Below are 16,528 nucleotides of genomic sequence, written 5' to 3' on the forward strand. Positions count from 1 at the left end.
CATAGATCAACCTGCTACAGTGTGAGAGGCGAGTATAGAGGATGTGAATGCCAAAAGATGGGGATCACAGGGAGCCATCCTGGAGGCTGGCCACACAATAGTTTTGCCCTTAGGAATTTCTTTTTTTTCATTTCTGTCACCCTAGGTCAGGCCCAGAGTACTTCATGCTCAGAATGTTTATGTGATACTAGGTAGCATGCTCCCATTTTTTGAGATGACTTTCCATTAGATGCCACTTTAATTTTATTGTTATTCTTCTGCTTGTCATTTTACTTATTATTGGCTACATAATTTATTTTGGATTTACCTGTGCTAAGTGCTTTATATGTATTGCCTTGTTCAATTCTTTCACCAATCCTGTGAAATTGGTACTATTGTTAGTCTCGTATTATGGATGAGAAAACTGAGACACAGCAGACAGGTTAAGTACTTTCCCTGAGGTCACATAAGCAATTGAGTGAAGAAGTCAGGTTTTATATCCAGATAATCAACTGCAGATTTTGCTTCTGTTCAGGCTCTCCTAGCCTGTTATTTACAGTTTTCATAATGCAGCCATGTTGTAGTCCTTAACTTTACAACTTCATTCATTATTTATCCTCTAGATAAAGAAAACTACTATTTTTGCTGTACTTTTTTGTCTCTTGTTATTTGCTCCTGCTCTTGGTTTGGAATAATGCCATTTCTCCCATTTCTGCTCATTGAAACCTTAATCATCTGTCAAGGCCCATCTCAATTTCCTTCTTTTCCTTAATCTTCCTAGTTGTAAATTAACTTAATTCTGCATTCATTTATATTATTTTTTCCTAACTTTATGTCTTGTATTAGGTTTACTTGTGTCTATGCTTTTATTCCCTTATAATGTAGACATTGTATGATCAAGGACTCTGTTTTTACCCCTATCTCCCAGAGCACCTGACATAATCCCTTGTACATAGTAGGTAATGTAATAAGTATTTGATGAATGAATGAAAGGAGAACTAGTTAAGAAGCTTTATAAGTATTCTAGGTATGAAGAAACATGGGCAAATAACTTGGTCAGAAGACTTGGGTTTGACCTCAGCTCCTCAACTAGCTAAATGTGCATTTTTGGACAAGTTAGTAGATCTTTCCGGATTTTTAAGATGAAAGCTGATATGGTTAAGGACTTAAGTGGTAGAATTGTGAATATTATTGGGAAAGAACTGCATTGCGAGTTTATACAAGTAAGATGAGATTTAGGCGCCTGAAATGGAAAGATATGGAGGACGATCAGTGGTAACTCCGAGGTTGAACCTGTGATTGTGAAAAAAGGGAAGGCTGGGGAGAATTAGTTGCTTCTTACATGAATTAGAGTATACAGATAAGTGAAATTTAAGCCCCAGGAAGAATTTAGGGCTGTCAGTTGTTAAAAGGCTGGGAGTATTTTAATTCTTTCCTCCCTCCTGCCTTTGCTCCTTCATTGTTCCTTAAGCTCTGTGATTCTTACTTTCTCTTTCTGCTTTGTGTTTTCCCTTTCCTTGCTAAATTGCCGGGAGGGACCACAAATAACTTTCTTTCTCTACCAGTTGCTTTGCTTTTGAGATTTCTAGATCCTCCCCTCACTGTCACGGTTCCTTTTGCCTCCTCAGACTGGATTTAGCTTTTCTCTTCTCAGCCCTCTTTTCCCAGTGAAATACTGTATCTTAGCAAGATAATAAAAGAAAGAAATAAAGGGTAATTATATTTTTCTGATGATACTTTCTTTAATCCTTTGAGTCCTCATCACGAAAACTTATTTATGGTGTTTCTTACATAATGGCAAGGACATGGTAGATAGTGATTAAGTACAATATATACAGTAGTCCCTTCCTTGTCTGTGTTAAAACTACCTTGTAGTCAACTGCAGTCTAAAAATAGCAAATGGAAAATTCCAGAAATAAACAGTTTATAAGTTTTAAATCATGCTTGCATTCTGTGTAGTGTGATGAAATCTTGCCTCACCCTGTTCTGTCTTGCCCGGGATGTGAAACGTTCCTTTATGGGGTAGTAGTAGTGTATATGCTACCTGTCCATCATCAGTTAGTAGCCTTCTCGGTTAGCCTATCAACTGTCATGATACTACAGTTCTTATATTCAGGTAAACCTTATTTTACTTAATCGTGGTCCCAAGGCACAAGAGTAATAGTGAAGCTGGCATTTTGGATATGCCAAAGAGAAGCCATAAAGTGTTTCAAGTGAAAAGATTATGTATAGGGAAAACAAAAAACAGTTTTAGGCATCCACTGAGAGCCATAGATAGGGCGACCGACTCTGTCAGTTTGAATTGAATTTTACACAGGCTGCTTTTCTTTTTTTTTTTTTTTTGCATTTTCTTTTGCATTTTTCTGAAGCTGGAAACAGGGAGAGACAGTCAGACAGACTCCCTCATGCGCCAGAACCGGGATCCACCTGGCACGCCCACCATGGGGCGACGCTCTGCCCACCAGGGGGCGATGCTCTGCCCATCCTGGGGGTCGCAATGTTGTGACCAGAGCCACTCTAGCACCTGAGGCAGGGGCCACAGAGCCATCCCCAGTGCCCGGGCCATTTTTGCTCCAATGGAGCCTTGGCTGCGGGAGGGGAAGAGAGAGACAGAGAGGAAGGTGCGGCGGAGGGGTGGAGAAGCAAATGGGCGCTTCTCCTGTGTGCCCTGGCCGGGAATTGAACCCGGGTCCTCCGCACGCTAGGCCGACGCTCTACCGCTGAGCCAACCGGCCAGGGCACAGGCTGCTTTTCAAATGAAAGTGTTTTCTTTTTCAAGAAAGGGAAACACTTTGCTTCTTTGAAGCAGGAGGGAAGAGGCCAATGAAGAAAGTAAGGACCTTTTCTATCCTGTAATGATTAGATTACAGAAAAGGTTTAATTTTAGAGAAATGGAACATTTTTTTCTCTAAGACTATAGGGAAGAAGGATGATTTTTTTAAAAAAATAATTTTATTTTTTTAATGGGGTGACATCAATAAATCAGGATACATATATTCAAAGATAACAAGTCCAGGGTATCTTGTCGTTCAATTATGTTGCATACCCATCACCCAAAGTCAGATTGTCCTCTGTCACCTTCTATCTCGTTTTCTTTGTGCCCCTCCCCCTCCCCTTTTCCCTCTCCCATTCCCCCCTCTCCCCCGTAACCACCACACGCTTATCAATGTCTCTTAGTTTCACTTTTATGTCCCACCTACGTATGGAATAATGCAGTTCCTGGTTTTTTCTGATTTACTTATTTCGTTTCGTATCATGTTATCAAGAACCCACCATTTTGCTGTAAATGTTCCGATGTCATCATTTCTTATGGCTGAGTAGTATTCCATAGTGTATATGTGCCACATCCTCTTTATCCAGTCATCTATTGACGGGCTTTTTGGTTGTTTCCATGTCCTGGCCACTGTGAACAATGCTGCAATAAACATGGGGCTGCATGTGTCTTTACGTATCAATGTTTCTGAGTTTTGGGGGTATATACCCAGTAGAGGGATTGCTGGGTCATAAGGTAGTTCTATTTGCAGTTTTTTGAGGAACCACCATACTTTCTTCCATAATGGTTGTACTACTTTACATTCCCACCAACAGTGTATGAGGGTTCCTTTTTCTCCACAGCCTCTCCAACATTTGCTATTACCTGTCTTGCTAATAATAGCTAATCGAACAGGTGTGAGGTGGTATTTCATTGCCGTTTTGATTTGCATTTCTCTAATAGCTAAAGAAGATGAGCATCTTTTCATATATCTGTTGCCCATTTGTATTTCTTCCTGGGAGAAGTGTCTGTTCATATCCTCTTCCCATTTTTTTATGGGATTGTTTGTTTGTTTGTTGTTGAGTTTTATGAGTTCTTTGTATATTTTGGATATTAGGCCCTTATCTGAGCTGTTGTTTGAAAATATCATTTCCCATTTAGTTGGCTTTCTGTTTATTTTGTTATCAGTTTCTCTTGCTGAGCAAAAACTTCTTAGTCTGATGTAGTCCCATTCATTAATATTTTCCTTCACTTCTCTTGCCTGTGGAGTCAAATTCATAAAATGCTCTTTAAAACCCAGGTCCATGAGTTGAGTACCTATGTCTTCTTCTATGTACTTAATTGTTTCAGGTCTTATGTTTAGATCTTTGATCCATTTTGAGTTAATTTTTGTACAGGGGGAGAGACTGTAGTCCAGTTTCATTCCTTTGCATGTGGCTTTCCAGTTTTCCCAGCACCATTTGTTGAAGAGGCTTTCTTTTCTCCATTGTGTGTTGTTGGCCTCTTTATCAAAAATTATTTGACTATATATATGTGGTTTTATTTCTGGACTTTCTATTCTGTTCCATTGGTCTGAGTGTCTATTTTTCTGCCACTACCATGCTGTTTTGATTGTCGTGGCCCTATAATAGAGTTTTAAGTCAGGTATTGTAATGCCCCGAGCTTCATTCTTTTTCTTTAAGATTGCTTTGGCTATTTGGGGTTTTTTATAGTTCCATATAAATCTGATGATTTTTTGCTCTATTTCTTTAAAAAACGTCATTGGAAGTTTGATGGGAATTGCATTAAATTTGTATATTGCTTTGGGTAATATAGCCATCTTGATTATATTTATTCTTCCTAGCCAAGAACAAGGTATATTCTTCCATCTCATTATATCTTTTTCAATTTCCCTTAAAAATGGTTTATAGTTTTCATTATATAAGTCCTTTACATTCTTTGTTATGTTTATTCCTATTTTATTTTTTTTGTTGCAATTGTGAAGGGGATTATTCTTTTGAGTTCGTTCTCAATTGTTTCATTGTTGGCATATAGAAAGGCTATTGACTTTTGTATGTTAATTTTGTATCCTTCGACCTTACTGTATTGGCTTATTGTTTCTAGTAGTCTTTTTGTGGATTCTTTGGGGTTTTCGATGTATAGGATCATATCATCTGCAAAAAGTGATACCTTTACTTCTTCTTTTCCGATATGGATGCCTTTTATTTCTTTGTCTTGTCTGATTGCTGTGGCGAGAACCTCTAGTACCACATTAAATAAGAGTGGAGAGAGTGGACAACCCTGTCGTGTTCCTGATTTAAGGGGGAAAGCCTTCAGTTTAGTGCCATTTAATATGATGTTAGCTGATGGTTTATCATATATGGCCTTTATCATGTTGAGATATTTTCCTTCTATACCCATTTTGTTGAGAGTCTTAAACATAAAATTGTGTTGTATTTTATTGAAAGCCTTTTCTGCGTCTATTGATAAGATCATGTGGTTTTTGTTCTTTGTTTTGTTGACATGGTGTATTACGTTAACCGTTTTACGTATGTTGAACCATCCTTGAGATTCTGGGATGAATCCCACTTGATCATGATGTATTATTTTTTTAATATGTTGTTGTATTCGATTTGCTAGTATTTTAGCATCTGTATTCATTAGAGATATTGGTCTGTAGTTTTCTTTTTTTCTGCCATCCTTGCCTGGTTTTGGTATGAGGGTTATGTTGGCCTCATAAAATGTGTTTGGAAGTATTGCTTCTTCTTCAATTTTTTGGAAGACTTTGAGTAGAATAGGAACCAAGTCTTCTTTGAATGTTTGATAAAATTCGCTGGTATAGCCGTCAGGGCCTGGACTTTTATTTTTGGGGAGGTTTTTAATGGTTTTTTCTATTTCTTCTCTACTGATAGGTCTGTTAGGCTTTCTGCTTCTTTTTGACTCAGTCTAGGAAGGTTGGAATTTATCCATTTCTTCTAGGTTGTTGAATTTAGTGGCATAAAGTTTTTCATAGTATTCTACAATAATTCTTTGTATATCTATGGTGTCCGTGGTGATTTCTCCTCTTTCATTTTGGATTTTGTTTATATGAGTTCTTTCTCTTTTTTCCTTGGTAAGTCTTGCCAAGGGTTTGTCAATTTTGTTGATCTTTTCAAAGAACCAGCTCCTTGTTCTATTAATTTTTTCTATAGTTTTTCTGTTCTCTAATTCATTTATTTCTGCTCTGATTTTTATTATGTCCTTTCTTCGGTTGGTTTTGGGTTGTCTTTGTTCTTCTTTTTCTAGTTCCTTAAGGTGGGAAGTTAAGTGGTTCACTTGGGCTCTCTCTTGTTTGTTCATATATGCCTGAAGTGATATGAACTTCCCTCTTATCACTGCTTTTGCTGCATCCCACAGATTCTGATATGTCGTATTGTCATTTTCATTAGTCTGTATATATCTTTTGATCTCTGCACTTATTTCTTCTTTGACCATTCATTTTTTAAAAGTATGTTGTTTAGTTTCCACATTTTTGTGGGATTTTTTTCCTCTTTTTTGCAGTTGAATTCTAGTTTCAAGGCTTTATGATCAGAAAATATGCTTGGTACAACTTCAATTTTTCTGAATTTGCTGATGTTGTTTTTGTGGCCCAACATATGGTCAATTCTTGAGAATGATCCATGTACACTGGAGAAAAATGTATACTCAGTCACTTTGGGATGAAATGTCCTGTAGATGTCTATCATATCCAGGTGCTCTAGTGTTTTGTTTAAGGCCACTATGTCTTTGTTGATTCTCTGTTTGGATGACCGATCTAGAGCCGTCAGCGGTGTATTGAGGTCTCCAAGTATGATTGTATTTTTGTCAGTTTTTGTTTTAAGATCAATAAGTAGCTGTCGTATATATTTTGGTGCTCCTTGGTTTGGTGCATATATATTAAGAATTGTTATGTCTTCTTGATTCAGTGTCCCCTTAGCCATTATGAAATGGCCATTTTTGTCTCTGAGTACTTTTCCTGTCTTGTAGTCAGCATTATCCGATATGAGTATTGCTACACCTGCTTTTTTTTGGATGTTATTTGCTTGGAGTATTGTTTTCCAGCCTTTCACTTTGAATTTGTTTTTATCCTTGTTACTTAGATGAGTTTCCTGTAGGCAGCATACAGTTGGATTTTCTTTTTTAATCCATTCTGCTACTCTGTGCCTTTTTATTGGTGAGTTTAATCCGTTTACATTTAGTGTAATTATTGATACTTGTGAGTTTCCTATTGCCATTGTATATCTTGCTTTCTGTTAGTTTTATGTCTTGTTTGATCCTTCTCTTTCGTTTTTCTATCTTTTGTTTTTATTTGGTTGTAATCCATACATTTTTCCTCTGTTGCTATCTTTTTTATCTCATGTGCTTCTGTGGTGGTTTTTTCAATGGTGGTTACCTTTGAGTAATGAAAAGGGTCCCTACCTTGTTCATTGTAGCGAACTATTTTGTGAGTACTTTTGCACTCCATCATCCTTTGCTACTGTTAATCTCCATCTTCTCCCCCTCTTTCTTTTTGTTGTTGTCACAGTTTAAATTTGGTTTTATTGTGTTCTTGGAGCTTTGTGGCTCTGTTTTTTTTTTTTTTGTTCTTTGTATCTGATTGGAGAACCCCCTTTAGTAATTCCTGGAGTGGGGGTTTTCTGATGAACAATTCCCTCATCTTTTCTGTATCTATGAATGTTTTTATTTCCCCTTCATATTTGAAGGATAGCTTTGATGGGTATAGTATTCGTGGCTGAAAGTTCCTCTCTTTCAGGACTTTAAATATTGGGGTCCACTCTCTTCTAGCTTGTAGAGTTTCTGCTGAGAAATCTGATGATAATCTAATGGGCCTTCCTTTATATGTTGTATTCTTCTTTTCCCTGGCTGCCTTGAGAATTTTTTCTTTGCTGTTGGTTTGTGTCAATTTCATTATGATATGCCTTGGCGTAGGTTTGTTGGGGTTAAGAAAACTTGGAGTTCTGTTTGCTTCTTGAACTTGAGGCTTTAGTTCTTTCCACAGGCTTGGGAAGTTCTCATCTATTATTTGTTTGAGTATGTTCTCCATTCCATTTTCTCTCTCTTCTCCCTCTGATATTCCTATTATTCTTATGTTATTCTTTTTGATGGAGTCAGATAATTCTTGTAGGGCTATCTCATTTTTTTTAATTTTTGAGTCTCTTTCTTCTTCTCTCTGTTGTGCCTCAAGTTGCTTGTCTTCTATTTCACTAATCCTCTCTTCTATCTGACCTGTTCTATTAGCTAAGCTTGTTACTTCGTTTTTCAGCTCGTGAATTGAGTTTTTCATCTCTGTTTGATTTGTTTTTATAGTTTCAATTTCTTTGGACATATATTCTTTGTGTTCATTGAGTTGTTTTCTGAGCTCCCTAAATTGCCTTTCTGTGTTTTCTTGTATATCTCGGAGTATTTTTAGGATTTCTATCTTGAATTCTCTGTCATTTAGCTCCAAGGTTTCCAATATATTAAATTTTTTCTCCATAGATTTTTCCTCATCTAGCTGTGTTACCTATCTTTCTTTTGTATCCATGATATTCGATTTTCTCTTCCTTAATGGCATCTGAGGGTGGTTTTGTTGATAGTATTAATGAGATTTAATAAAGAATAAAAAGTTAAAAAAATAAAAAATCGAAAAGAGTTGTTTTTTTTAAAAAAAATTAATAATGAAATAAAGAAAAATAAAATAAAATAAAAAATTTTTAAGAAAAGGAAATTATTCCCCCCTTCCTTTTTTCCTCTCCTCTCCCCTTTTTCTTGAGAAAATCTTGTGGTGAACTGTGAATTATAACAAACAATGCCTGTGATGGAGGGCCTGAATTGGGGAAAAGTAATAAAGGGGGGAAAAAAAAAAAAAGAAAAAAAAAGGGGGGAGGTATGGACCCACAAAAAGCAAATAAGGAAAAAATTTGGGTCAAGAATAAAATGATTTGCTTTTAGGTGTTGGTTGACTAAGAGTTATGATGAGAGGAATAAGAGGAAAACAGAAAAATGGGGGGACAAATTAAAAAAATACTATTGTATTTAGTGGAACAAGAACTAGATAAAATGGAGAGCCAGGGATGGGAGCACTGCTAGTGAGTTAAAAAGGTGAAGTAAAAACCCCCAAAATGCCACAAACATAAGTTTGAGTCCCTGATAAGATAATTTGTTTGTTATTGAGGTTTGAATGAGAGGAGATGTAAAGGAGAAAGGAAGAAACTAATATAGAGGGAGAAAAGAAAGAGAGAGAGAGAAAAAAAGAGGGAACCACTAAAAAAAGAAAAAAGAAAGGAGAGAGAGAGAGAGAGTTAAGGGTTTTGGAGTGCAACCCTCATAGAGAGAAAGGAAGAGGAGAAAAAAGATAATGGGAGATGAAACATGTATGGGTAGTGTAGTTCAAGGAGAGGAGAGAGTAAGACCGGCAGAGAGTTAATCGGCCAAATTGGAGGAGAAAAAAAAGTATCAAGAATGAAGATAAGAGAAACAAACGAACTAATATAATAAAATGGGATAGGTTATAAAGTCTGCAGATTATTCTTGATTTTGAGAGGTTATCTTCTTGCTTTTTCTTTTCTCTCCCTCTTCCTGGTCGGTGACTCTGTACCCCGGGTTCTGCCCCTTTGGCACGCTCAGGTAGAGGTTTGCAGTTGATAAGTCTCTATGGCAATGTCATGTATTGTGCTTTAGTGTCGTTGGCAGTCGAGGCTCATTAGTATTTATAGGCTCCGACAGTGAGAGAGTCCGTGTTCCTGGAGCCTTTCTCCTAGTCTTTCCTTCCTCAATTAGTAGCCTGATAATCCAGCTATGGGGTTGCTGCTGCCTCTGCCTGGATAGTAAGAGGCTCAAAGAGCTAGCAACTCCTCACTCTATTCCCACTCAGCACAGGGCTCTGGGTAAGGCTCAGTCAGTCAGAGCTGCTAGCATAATCAGGCGGGCTTTCCGCCCACTCAAAGACCTCTGGCTCAGCCACTCTGTCCGGTAACACAAGCGGGCGCCCACTTCTGGGGCGCTTGGAGGAAACTCTCATTCACTATCTGCGTGCGCCGATCAGGATATCCGGCCAGCAGTCTCACGCTCTGAGTGAAACCCCCAACCGCAGGGAAAAGTTGCAGCGTTGGAATTCGCTCTTGCTCCGTCCCCGTGCGCAGCTTTTGCAAGGCACTGGGGCGGCCCGAGATTCCGCTTTTGCCCACACAAAGGCCCCTGACTCTGCCCCTCTGTGCGATAACACAGGCGCGCACTGCTGAGGCACTCGGAGGAATCGCTCACTTCCTATCTGCGCGCGCACACCAGGATATGAGGCCGGCCGCGTTTCCCTCTGAGTGAAACCCTCACCAGCACGGAAAATTTCCACCGTTGAAATTAGTTCTCGCTACCTCCCGTGCGCGGCTTTCCCAGGGCACTGGGGCTGCTCAGAGATTCTGCTTTCGGCCCACAGAAAGGTCTCTGACCCTGCCTCTCTGTGGGGTAACACGGACACCCCCTTCCGGGGCTTAGGAAGAAATCTCTCGCCCACTAACTGCGCACCAACCAGGAGAAGAGGTAAAATGGCTGCCCCGCTTGTCTGTGTTTGGGTTTGGCGCGAGTGTTAGCTTGTATTACCCGGCTTGCCACAGGATCAGTTTTTCCTCGGCTAGGATCTCCGTGCCACAGCCTTGTTCTGCTGTTTGTGCCGCTGCCTGGATCTATTCACCCCCTTTGCCCGCCTCAGTTTCTATATTCACAGTTACCAGCGAAAGCCGTCCTGTTTAGGTTAGTGAGGAAGGCGGAGTATTTCTTACTCCCTATTTCCTTCAGGCTTTGGTTATATATTTAGCCTATTTTTCACTCGACCATACCTTCGTGTGTATTGCGAAGCATCTGGAGGCTCCAAGTATAGGTTTTTCTGTTTCTGGTTGAAGATCTTGTTGAGTTTTGGGGGAGATTTATCGGTATCGCTTCCTACTCCGCCATTGAGAAGGATGATTTTTAATCTTGGTGATGATGTGATGACTTATGGTGGTGACATGGAGATTTAAAGGGAAATGGGGATGTAGAGCTCAAGCTTTTATGTAACTGTGTAGGTATGTGTATATAAGTATGTTTGTGAGAGTAGAGGGGTAGAAAAGGATTGAATGTTTACCATCATTGACCACATTGACCAAGGATGGGTAAGAAGGGGGCTGCTCTTATTTTGAGATCTTCTGTTGTAGCACTATTGATTGGTAGTGGGTAAAGGAGTTGGTAAAAGGGTAGAGTGCAGAATGGCAGGGGAGACTCAACTGGTGGTACTTTTGTGTGGAAGTGCATATGACAGTTATTAAGAACTTTTGTTTCCTCGCCGGTTGGCTCAGCAGTAGAGTGTCGACCCGGCATGTGGAAGTCCCGGGTTCGATTCCTGTTTAGGGCACACAGAAGAAGCACCCATCTGCTTCTCCACCCTTCCCCCTGTCCTTCATATCTGTTTCTCTCTTCCCCTCCCACAGCCAGGGCTCCACTGGAGCAAAGTTGGCCCAGACACTGAGGATGGCTCCATGGCTTCTGCCTCTAGTGCTAGAATGGCTCCGGCTGCAATAGAGCAGTGCCCCAGATGGGCAGAGCATCACCCCCTAGTGGGCATGCTAGGTGGATCCCGGTCAGGCACATGAGAGAATCTGACTGCCTGCCTCTGCCTGCTTCTAATTTCAGAAAAATACACACACACAAAAAAAATCCAAAAAACTTTTGTTAAGGTGAGATAATGCAGAATCAGTAGCTAGAATTTTTATTTCTGGAATTAAACATGCATGGGGGGAAATTTTGACATGTTGTTAGCTCTCTGACTAGTGCAATGTACCTAACATCTCTCAGTTGTAGTTTCTTTGTCTATAAAATAGGAGTAATACTTATCTTGCAGGGTGATAAGAATGCATGAGATGATGTACTGAGCACATAAGCACTCAGTTAAATAATAATGAAAACAGTTAATAAACACCGTGATAATGAAATCAATTTTTGTATGAGTCAGCTCGGTGTGTGAATGTCCTAGGTTCAATTTCCGGTCAGGGCACACAGGAGAAGTGACTATCTGCTTCTCAACCCCTTCCCCTCCCTCTCTCTCTTTCTCTCTTCCTTTCTCGCAACCATGACTCGATTGGTTCAAGTGCGTTGGCTCCAGGCTCCGCGGATGACACTGGAACCTCCACCTCTGGTGATAAAAGTAGCCCAGTTGCGAGCATAGCCCCAGGTGGGCAGCGAATCAGCCCCAGACAGGGGTGCACGGGTAGATCCTGGTTAGGGAGCATGCAGGAGTGTGTCTTTCTATCCCCCATCCTCTCACTTGGAAACAAAAAGAAAAAAAGAACATTTTTTTTTTGGATGAGGAACAAGGTGTTATACATCCTATACTAATTTGCCTCCACATTTCCAGTGTGGAGGAAATGGGGCCACATACTAACCCTGACAAGCTCGGGAGAGGCCTGCATGGTGGGCCTACAAACTCACAGACTGAAAGTAACCACATGGGACGGTCTGAATATAAATATTCATAACTAAAAGTGGGTTGTGGTAGGTAGTCACATCCTAGGCCTAAAGCTTTCTTTTCTTCTTTTTTTAATTTAGAAATTAAATTTAATGGGGCGACATTGATCAGTAAGAGTGCATAAGATTCAGGTGAACATTTCCATAGCATTTGAACTGTTGATTGTGTTGTGTGTCTGCCACCCAAATGTAAATCATTTTGTATCACTGTATATTTGTCCCTCTTTACCTCCCTCTGCCTAGTAACCACTTAACTTTTATCTGTGTCAATGAGTCTCAGTTTTATATCCCACCAATATATATATGAAATTGCATAGTTCTTTGCTTTTTCTGATTTACTTATTTCGTTTAGTATAATGTTCTCAGGTTCCGTTCATGTTGATATAAATGGGGTATGTTGTTATTTCTTATGACTGAGTAGTATTCCATTGTATATATGTACCACATCTTCTTTATCCAGTCCTCTATCAAAGGACACTATGGATGTTTCCATGTGTTGGCTACCATGAACAGTGCTGTGATGAACATGGGAGTGCATGTGTTTTTCCATACAAATGTTTTCTACTTTTTCAGGTAAATACCTGGTAAAGGGGTTGCTGGAATATATAATAATTCAGTTCTTAATTTTCTGAGGTACCACAGTACTTGATTTCATAATGGCTGTATTAGTTTACATTCCCACCAGCAGTGAATGAGGATTCCTTTTTCTCCACAATCTCTCCAAAACTTATTACCTGTCTTGTTGATAATAGGGAATCTAACAGGTGTGAGGTGCTATCTCATTGTAGTTTTGATTACATTTCTCTAATAGCTAGTGAAGGTAGGCATCTTTTCATATATCTATTGGCCATTTGTATGTTTTATTGGAAGAAGTATCTGTTCAGGTCCATTCCCATTTTTTAATTGGATTGTTTGCTTGTTTGTTGCTGAACTTTATGAGTTCTTTATACATTTTGATATTAACCCCTTGTCAGATCTGTTGTTTGTGAATATCATCTCCCATTTAGTTGGTTGTCTTTTTGTTTTGTTAGTTTCTCTTTCTGTGCAGAAGCTTTTTAGCCCTTTGAGTAGTACGAACGTTCATGTACGTCCTCGTGCCTGCTGACCATCCAGAGTTCGATCAATTTATTTTAAAAATGTGTAAGGCAACAATTAAAAAAGGCAAATGTATGTTCTTGTTTCCATAAGTTGGTTATCAAACAAACATGATTTTAAGTTAAAAAACTGTAACTAGAACTAATTTAATTTTTTGAAAAAAAAACCCTGACTCCCTGGGGGTCTGCGAGCTTGAAAAAAACTCACTACTCAAAGGGTTAATTTGATATAGTTCCATTCATTCATTTTTGTCTTTATTTCCCTTACCTTTGGGGTCAAATTCATAAATTGTTCCCTATGGCCAAGGTGCGTAAGTTTAGTACCTATGTTTCCTTTTATGTAACTTATTTTTTCTGATCTTATATTTAGGTCTTTGATCCATTTTGAATTAATTTCTGTTTGGGGGACAAACTGTAGTCATGATTCAGTCTTTAGCATGTGGCATTTCAATTTTTCAAGCACCATTTCTTGAATAGGATCTTTTTTCTCCATTGTGTGTTTTTGGCTTCTTTGTCAAAGATTATTTGTCTGTATATATGTGGTTATATTTCTGGGCTCTCGATTCTGTTCCATTGGTCTGTATATCTGTTTTTCTGCCAATACCATGCTGTTTTGATTATCAAAGTTCTGTAATATAATTTGAAGTCAGGTAGTATGATACTCGCTTCATTCTTTTTTCCTCAGGATTGCTTTGGCTATTCGGACTCCTATGATTGCATACAAATCTGGTGATGTTTTAGTTCTATTTCTTTAAAAAGTAACATTGGTATTTTGTTGGCGATTGCATTAAATATATACATTGCTTTGGATAATATGTCCATTTTAGCTATGTTAAATATTCCAACCCATGAACATGGAATATTTTTTTCATTTCATTGTATCTTTTTCAATTTTTTTCAATAATGTCTTGTACCTTTTAGTATATAGGTCCTTCAAATCCTTTGTTAAGTTTATTCCTAGGTACATTATTTTTTTGTTGTCGCAATTGTAAAAAGAATTGTTTTACTTCATTTTCTGAAGTTTCATTATTGGCATATAGGAAGTCAGTGGACTTTTGTATATTGATTTTGTATCCAGGAACCTTGACTGTATTGGTTTACTGTTTCTGACAGTATTTTGATGGAGTCTTTGGGATTTTATATATACAGGATCAATGATCTGCAAAAAGTGGTAACTTCTTTCCTGATATGGAGGCCTTTTATTTCTTCCTCTTTCCTGATGGCTCTGGCTAAAGCTTCGAGAACTATGTTGAATAAGAGTGGAGAGATGGGTAGCCTTGTCTTGTTCCTGATTTTACAGGAAAAGCCTTCATTTTTAAATAAAATATGTATTTCCGATGGCTGTAGGTGACCCCTGTGTTTTGGTCGTTCGACCCCCGCCGGGGTCGCAACCCACAGGTTGAGAACCGCTGATTTAAAGTATAATATTGGCTGATGGTTTGTCATATATGGCCTTTATTATGTTGAGGTACTTTCCTTCTATTCTGATTTTATTGTTTTAAACATAAAGGAATGTTGTATCTTATCAAATGCCTTGTTAGCTTCTAATGATAGGATCATATGATTTTTGTTCTTGTTTTATTGATGTATATTATTTTGATCGATTTTCCTATGTTGAACCATCCTTGTGCTCCTGGAATGAATCCCACTTGATCATGATGTATTATTATTTTTAATATTTTGTTTTATTTGATTTTCTAGTATTTTGTTTAGGATTTTGGCCTTTGTATTCCTTTTTTCTGTTGTCCTTGCCAGGTTTTGGTATCAGGGTATGTAGGGCTCATAAAATGTGTTGGGGAGTATTACTTCTTCTTTTGTTTTTTGGAAGACTTTGAGAAGACTAGGTACCAAATCTTCTGTGAATGATAGAATTCACCAGTGTAGCTGTTTGATCATGGAGTTTTGTTTTTTGGGGAGGTATTTGATAGTTGTTTCTATTTTCTCCCTGCTTATGGGGCTATTTAGGTTTTCCACTTCTTCATGACTCAGTCTAGGAAGATTGCATAGTTCTAGGAATTTATCCATTTCCTCTAGGTTGCTGAATTTGGTAGCATATACTCTTTCATAATCTACTATGATCCTCTGTATATCTATGATGTCTGGTAATTTCTCTTTCATTTTGGATTTTATGAGTCCTTCCTCTTTTTTCCTTAGAGAGCAAGTAGTTTGTTGATTTTATTGATCTTTTCAAAGAACAAGCTCCTTGTAATAATTTTTTCAATAGTTTTTTTGTTCTCTTTCATTTAGTTCTGCTGCAATTTCTGCAGTTTCCTTTCTTTTGCTGACTTTGGTTTTCCTTCGTTCTTATTTTTCTTGTTCCTTAATATATGATGTTAGGTGTTTACTTGGGGTCTGTCTTGTTTCTAGATATAAGCCTGTAATTATATAAACTTCCCTCTTATTACTGCTTTTGCTGCATCCTAGAAATTTTGATTGGTTGTGTTGTCATTTTTATTTGTCTGTATATATATTTTGATCTGTGCTTTTATTTATTCTTTGACCCATTTTTTAGATGTATGTTGTTTAATTTCCACATTGTTGTGAATTTCTTTATTTCTTTTTTGCAGTTGAATTCTAATTTCTAAGCCTTATGGTCAGAAAATATACTTGGCATAATTTCTATCTTCCTGAATTTGTTGACTTTAGTTTTCTGTCCCAGCATGTGGTCTGTCCTTTGGATTGTTCCATGCACACTGGGCAATGATGTATAATCTGACGTTTTGGGATGAAATTTCTTATAAATGTTTATTATGTTCTTTTTGTTTAGACTGTGGTTTAAGATCGATATTTCTTTATTGATTATATGCTTGGATGATCTATCTAAAGCCGTCATTGGTGTGTTGAAATCTCCAGGTATAATCGTGTTTTTGTCTGCTTCTATTTTTAGATCAGTTAGTAGATGTCATATATTTTGGTGCTCCCATGTTTGGTGCATATATATTAAGAAGAGTTGTGTCTTCTTGATACAGTGTCTTCTTTATCATTATGAAATGTCCATCTGGTTACCCTTGTTGTCTTGATGTCAGCATTATCAGATATAGGTATGGCTACACCTGTTTTTCTTTAAATATTGTTTGCTTGGAGTATTGTTTTCCCAACCCTTCAGTTTGAATCTACTTTTGTCTTTGCAGCTTACATGTGTCTCTTGAAGTCAGCATATGTTTGGATTTTAATTTTTGATCTAATCTGCTACTCTGTACCTCTTTATTGGTGAGTTCAGTCCACTTACATTAGG

At 38.1% G+C, this 16,528-nt stretch overlaps 1 protein-coding gene across 2 annotated transcripts in view; it reads left to right on the plus strand.

Annotated features, from left to right (window-relative positions):
- Nucleotides 1-16,528, plus strand: part of SPIDR (scaffold protein involved in DNA repair) — a 451,079-nt gene that overhangs the window by 8,892 nt on the left and 425,659 nt on the right. The gene's annotated exons all lie outside the window — the stretch shown is intronic.

Source organism: Saccopteryx bilineata, chromosome 3 (genome assembly GCF_036850765.1).
Source record: "Saccopteryx bilineata isolate mSacBil1 chromosome 3, mSacBil1_pri_phased_curated, whole genome shotgun sequence".
Lineage (NCBI taxonomy): Eukaryota > Metazoa > Chordata > Mammalia > Chiroptera > Emballonuridae > Saccopteryx > Saccopteryx bilineata.